Genomic DNA, 6,271 nt, shown 5'->3' with positions numbered 1-6,271 from the left:
GTGTGAGAGATATCTTTCCCCATTTTTAAAGAATTGTTAACAGCAACAACAACAAAAAAAATGAGTGATATGAGTATGTAATTCTTTCTCAGGAGTATGCACTATTTTATTTTCTTCTGTTTCCTAAAGCTTTGCCCGCTTGGCTTATGAGCTTCTTCAAAGAGGACTAGAGATCCCTACACAATATATCAGGTACAGAGAAAAAAAATCCACAATTCTGATATTCTGATACTTTTTTTTTCTTTTTTCAAATCAAAGCCAGTTGTTTCCGAATTCCGTAGGTGCACTTCTTTAAAGAAGCTCAAAGGGAATAATTGGAAGGAGATAAAACTATGAGTTGAAATCGAGGTGTGATACTGCAAAGAAAATAAGAGCTGTGTTGAATGTTACCGCGCTTGCTTTGCACCGGGGCTTTGTACCAGGGAGGAAAGGGCTGCCATGTGAGTTGGCTCCTCGTGATGGGAGCGGGGAGGGTTTGTCAGGGAATATCCTGGTTTCTCATCTCAGTCTGATGAAATCTGCTTCTCTTAGAAAGCTTTTCAGAACTGTCTTGTGACTCTTGCTTTGGTATGAGTCGATGAAGTAGGGGGAAATCTGCTGAACTCCAGTGTTTTTCCCAGTGGTTTGGTGTGTGACAGGATGTCTTATGCGTCTGATTTGGGAGGGGTGGGGGAAGTCTGATTTCTTCTTTTTTTTTTTAGCATATCTTTTTCTTATAAGGTAAAAAAAAAAAAAAAAAAAAAATACTGAAGTGTAAGGATGTGAACTGCTGTTTGGATTCTGCCCTATTGTAATTGCATGTATTTCTCAGTGGGGCAGGATTCATGAGCTAATGCATCTTTTTGCCTATGTCAGAACAGTTTCTGGGTATGCATGGGGTAAAGCCTGGCTCTCCTGGAGTTGATGGCAAAGATTCAGTGGGACCATGGCCTCCTCTAGCATCTCTCTTAGGTTTGCAGTGCCCAGTGCCACCAAGCTGAGTAGGCACAACTTATTCCCAAAGAGTGGGCAAGAGAAGCCGTAATCTTGGTTTAAGTCCTAAATATCTTCCAGAGTAGACAGTGAAGAGAAATAATTTAGCAATACACTTCTCCTTGGCCTCCAACAAAATGTTCTTAAAGCAAAGCAGATGAAACTCTTGATTTGTACCCATAATGCCCCAACTACCTTAGATAATACAGCAAAAGTATCAACTTTCATCCCCCATGAGTTGGACATGTGGCAACAGAAGCCCAGGGAGCACTCAGCCCTCGTGAAATGCTCATCATCCTTGGTCCCTGTGGGGCAGAGTGCTGTGGGCATTCTCATGTGAGGAGATTGGGAAACAGAGGCAGGTGGGTTGCTAGGATGAGCTGGGATTAGCCTTCAGCTATCGCAGCAAGCAATGGGTTTGGCAGTTGGCAGATCCCTGTAGATGTTCCAGAGGAGATGTAGAATCTTGGGCAATATAGATCCCACAAAATCCCTACTGTGATGCTTGGGACCCCTGGACTGAAGAGCAGCCCTAGCTCTCCAAAGCCTTTTCCTTGCCCATCACTGCCCTCCATCCCCCTGGAGAGCAACAAAGTGGGTTCCAGCACATGATATGCAGCAGAATGCATGAGGAGGAGAAGGGATGTGCGTGGATGTCTAAGGAGAAGAATGAATGACACAACCTGAAAGCAAATCTGCCCATTGAGACTATTTTCTGAAACCCAGCTCAGTGTTGAACACCATTTTTGTCTTTGTGAGGAACACATGGATCCAAACTCTCTAACATCCCCAACCTGGGGGGGGATGCTACACACCAGGGAGAATGCAGGTTAGAGCTGAGCCCTCTATTTCTCCAGCAGCAGGGGCAGGGAGACATGGAAACCCACTCCTCATCACCCAGGAGCTTCCAGCTGAAGGTCTGGGGGGACACTGGGGTGCTCCTTAGTGTTGGAGGGGATGCTGGGGATGCTCCTTCCTTTTAAATGTGAAAGGGCATCACACCACCACTGTGGCTTAATGGGGAAAGGGAACTGCTTGCATCTTCTCAGGGAAAGATCTACACACGTGTGAGGGCCTGATCCTGCTGCTGCTGACATCTTCCCTAGGTGAAGGTTTGGTCTCCTGGAGCAGGACCTAAAGCCTGGGAAAGTCAAAGGGAGAGTTTCAGTCGACTCGTGGCAACTTTGGATCTGCTCTTTGTGCCTCCTACCTGGAAGAGACAGACTTCAGAGGCCAGGCTGTGCTTTGCTCAAGCCAACATAAAATCCCCACTGCTTTCAGAGGGACTGCCCCGTTCTCCTGTTCTCTTTTTTTCTCGTGCTTCCTAAAGTCCAGAGGAAAAACAAAGAAACAAACAACGAGGTTCCTGATTCAAAAGCAAGCAGGGAGAAATTAGGATGTAGGAGTGTACCCATCCATCTCTGATGAGAGGACACATCTATCTCCTCCCCAGAGGACACATCCATGCTTGATGGCTATGGGTGCTGAGGATGGAGGTTACCCACAGAGTTGATTTCAGCTTCCCACTAGAAACTCTTTCCCTGTTGCCCTACTCTTTCCCAGCCCAACCACTCATGGTTGTTGGCGGGGTGGCGCGGACGTTTATCTGATAATTGAGTTATTAAAAGATTCCTTTTTTCTCGGGATGGTAAATCAATAAACAGAAGGATTAACTTGGCAGCTTTGCTCTGTAACTCGAGGGATAAGTTTGAGGAGAGTCTGTGAAAAGTTTGTTTTCAAACCAAACAGGTGGGTCGCTGTAAGTTTTATTTCATACTTAGCCTCACTTTTCCTTTTCTTCTTTAATTACAATTCTGTTCGCTGTTAGAAAGAGCTCAGTTTTCGTCCTCTCCTCGACTTCTTTTTTTTTTTTTTCTTTTTTTTCTTTTCCTTCCTTTTCCTGGTTGCTATTCACACGAGGTGTGAAGGAAACACGAAGCCAATGTTACGGGGAACCTTTCACAATGCGGCGGTTTCTCTAAAACCAAGTGGTTGCATCTTGTCCCACCCAATGGAAATTCTCTGTGAGAAGCTGCTCCGAGTCCCTTCGCATCCTGGTCCCAACCTCTCCCCATAGCCCCAAGTTTCCATGTGGGCTGGGTGGGACGGGAGAAGGATGATGTTAAGACATTTCGCTGCCTCCCAGGGCTCAGTCAGTTCCCCCTCTCGTACTTTTCCTATTGGTGTAACGCAGATCCATTTGGTTCGGGTTGAATACGGAGATTTTGGTGCTGGGTTTGGCAGCCCTAAACGTTGCCAGATGGATCTGGGCAAAAGCCCCTTCCCCTCTGGCTTCCCTGTGTGAAAGACCGTAGGCTTTTTACAAATAGTCTATTTTCTTATACAAAGATGAAAAGTAATAAATAAATAAGAGGAAATATCCCTGAGCGCACTGGCAAACGCCGGAACATTTCGAGAGTGACAAAACGTTGTGTGCCAGCGAGAAATAAAGGGAATGAAAACCAAACCAATGCAAACGGTGGAGGAAATAGAAAGATGAAAGAGGATAGAAATACGCTCTCCTTTCTGTGCCCCCCAATGATTCCTTTCACCTCCTCTTCTTGAAAAAAATCTGACCACGAAGTGAGAAATATCAGTTTATCGACTCTTCCTGAGAAGAAATGCGGAGAGGCATTCGGTGTTGAGTTTGTATATATTTATTTATGCTTAATTTAACGGGAATGTGTAAATATGGCGAGCAAGTAGTTTTTGGGTTATTTATCTGTGAATCTATACCTCTGTGAATGGGTGGGGGAATTTAAAAGGAAAAAAAAAAAAGGAAAAAAAAAGAGAAAAAAAGAAAACGCAGAAAAAAACGCTTGACTAGATAGTATCCTATCGGAATCTCTTCTGTTCTTTATAGACAAGCTGTTATGGTAATGGGTAGAAATTGGTTTCTTGTCCCGTGATGACCTGATTTACATAAATAATAAGAATAAAAACAAAGAGATTGTTGTGTTTTGTTGTATTTTCCTCTTCAGTTTTTTTTTTTTATTTTATTTTACAACTTTTTAATTTAATTTAATTTGATTTTATTATTATTATTTTCGAACGTTGGTGCTGCTTTGATTCTGCAGACGGATTCACTTCTAATGCCATGAAGTCTTTATTTTCCCAGTCGAGGCTTTGGGAAAATACAGGACGTGTCTCTACATTAAAAAATAGAAAAAAAAAAAAAAAACAAATAACAGAAAAAAATAGAAAAAGAAAAGATAATAAATATTGCTTCTCAGAAACGTTGGTATTTTATTTCTGTCTGACTCGGAAGTGTCCATATTTTTACCACTCTTACCTCTTCATTCTAAGCAGACCTATAATAAACCTCACGTCATATTAATGTGATCTTTTATTTCAATTTGCCTTTACTGGCTGAGCTGACAGTAAATGTTTTCATTTGCAGAGCGTTAACCATTGAATCAAAGTGTTAAGTATCATTACAAGCATTCGATATCAAGAAACTTTGTTTTTTTAATTATTACTATTTTTTTTTTCCCGCGGTCCCCCATTGCTGTATTACAGTTACTGTACGTTTCACTGATGTCTATGTGGATGTGAGTGTGTGTATATATGTAGATATATACTCTTCTATACAGAACGGGAGTGATGTTGGCGGCATTATTTTCTACTTCTAGGTCTACAGTCGCAACACCAATCACTACTAAAAGGAAATATTAAAAAACACCCCCCCCCCCCCCCCGACCCCCTGTGTTCCCAAATCGCCTTTATTTGGGTTTGTAAGCGGCACTGACAAAGAACAGCTGTGGGCAGAGCTCCGGGGCCAATCCGGAGCCACTCCGAAGTGACTCCGTGATACCCCGAGGCTGAGCAAAGGGGAGAGTGGGGGGCAAACGCCTCTGGATTTTTTTTTTTTTTTTAAGTTATTATTATTATTTTTTTCCGTGCTGTCATAGAAAGCAATATTAAGCAATATTCCTCTCCAACCCCTCCCTTCCCCCCGGCAATCGGTGCTGGAATGGACTGTCAATATAATCTCAAGATGAGAATCAAACCTCCTCGTGTGCTCGGGGGTCCCGGGGCTGAAAGCATCGCCCTCACTGCAATGAAATGTTGTAGCTGAGTTGCTGGCTGGGTTCGGGATTGCCTGTTGGTTTCTAGGGGCAGAGGTAGCTAGGAGGGCTGATGGAGAAGTGCAGCGGATCGGGTTTTGCAACTTAATATTCCTCACGGAGGAGGGGTGTGGGGTGAGGGGACAGCAGAAAATAAATCCATCCCCACCTCCGTATTCCAAACTACCTCCCTTCTCCCTCTCCTTCCAGCTTGGACAACAGGAGCCGGCTCAGCTGATCGCCCAAGGTGTCCAAAATAAATCATCATCATCATCCTAATAATTATGCTAATCATAATAAAAAGAAAAAGCATTGCAAACCACGACCCCAAAGTCTGTTTGGTGGGGAAGCTTTCGAGGTTCTCCCATCCCAGCCGCAGCCCGGCTCGAACCCGGCTGTGACCTACATTCCCTCCATGGTGCGATGGCGAAAGCGCCCGGGGGTCGAACTGGAGGGGGAAGCATCGAGACAGCAGTGCTAGGGGTCGGAGCAGGGGGAAAAGCGAGGCGGGGGAAGGGGGGGGGGGGGAGGGTAATGAAGGAAAAAAAAAAAATTAAGTTATCAGAATCCCTCACTCTCTTTTCCTTCTTCCTACCTGGGTTTGGCAGGGAGAGGATCAAACCCCCTCCCAGCACCCCCAGAGCCGCCCCAGCTGCTAGCAGGTGTGCGGTGAAGGTTCCCCGGGGGCACGGAACGCTGTGAAGAGCAGCGACACCGGAGCCGGTTTCCAAAAGCTGCGAGCTTTTCTTTTTTTTCTTTTTTTTCTTTTCCTTTTTTTTTTTTTTTTTTTTTTTTAATTATTATTTATTTTATTTTATTTTCCGGCTCGTTTTGTTTTCTTTTGTGCTTATCGTCCCGACGATATTATTTTGAGGACAGCATATGTTTTGCATGAAAGCTTTCGCAACAGTCTGCGGAGCTCCCAGTAAAGTCTGAAGGGCCATTTGGAGAGCAAGGCGGGGGGGTTGAGGGGGCTTCAGGAAGTTTCTGTGCTGTCCAAGGGCTGTGCAACAGTTATGTAAAAAATAAATTAAAAAGAGAAGAGAAGAGAAGAGAAGAGAAGAGAAGAGAAGAGAAGAGAAGAGAAGAGAAGAGAAGAGAAGAGAAGAGAAGAGAAGAGAAGAGAAGAGAAGAGAAGAGAAGAGAAGAGAAGAGAAGAGAAGAGAAGAGAAGAGAAGAGAAGAGAAGAGAAGAGAAGAGAAGAGAAGAGAAGAGAAGAGAAGAGAAGAGAA

Source organism: Phasianus colchicus, chromosome 2 (genome assembly GCF_987193195.1).
Source record: "Phasianus colchicus chromosome 2, bPhaCol1.hap1.1, whole genome shotgun sequence".
In the NCBI taxonomy this organism is placed as follows: domain Eukaryota; kingdom Metazoa; phylum Chordata; class Aves; order Galliformes; family Phasianidae; genus Phasianus; species Phasianus colchicus.
Note: the sequence above shows the minus strand (reverse complement) of the source record.